Source organism: Micromys minutus (assembly GCF_963924665.1).
Source record: "Micromys minutus genome assembly, chromosome: 1".
Classification (NCBI taxonomy): domain Eukaryota; kingdom Metazoa; phylum Chordata; class Mammalia; order Rodentia; family Muridae; genus Micromys; species Micromys minutus.
The window spans coordinates 230,691,971-230,692,803 of NC_137969.1; positions in this window are offsets into that span (position 1 = coordinate 230,691,971).

Genomic DNA, 833 nt, shown 5'->3' on the forward strand with positions numbered 1-833 from the left:
TCCACATGCGAACACAGCTGAGCGTGGGAATGCTGGCCTCAAGTTAAACAGCTTAGGAGTCCGGTGTGAGCAATGCTGTGGTAGCACCAGATCGTGGTGATAGGACATATGCTTGTGGTGCTTTTTGTTCTTCTATGCGAAGGTTGAGGTTGCTCTCCCACGGGTGCAAGCAAAAAGGAAAAACTGGGTAGAAGGAAACTGACTTCACCCATCACTGAAATACTTCGTACCTGAAGCGCAGCCACCTTGGGAGAAAAACATGGTGGCGGCGCTTCACGGTCACCTGACTAAGAGCCTTGAGTTTGGTGCTAACTCAGAAGGAAATAGGCTGTCACTAAGAGCCCCCCCTACAGCACCTGAGCACTCACAGCCAAGTCTGGGCTTAGACCCAACAAACATATGAGAAAAGATGACCACCAGAGCCACCAAAAGGGTGGGAGGCTTGCTGTTGCCAGGTCCACCCTCGTGGATCACAATGACTGCATGAGATCATGGAATGTTGAAGATAAAAGGAAAGTGTCTCTTATGTCACAAAGTCATAAGTGGGTGGGCATCCTTTCTGACCAGGGTCCAAGGAATTGAGCTCTACTGTTGTCCCTGATGAGCCCCAGGCCTAGCTGGTGACTAATCCATACATGCCGGATTCCCATCAAAGCTGGCTCTCCACCAAGCTTGCTGGGATGAGAAAATAGTTACAGGTTCCCTTGGGATTCGCCCTCAAGAGAGCAGTGCTCATAGTTTGAAACAGAGCCTAATGGACAGGTGTGCATCTTAGGGAAGCAGCTACCAGGGGACAAGAAGCTGTCACCAGCCCCCAAGGGAGTCCTGGCAGC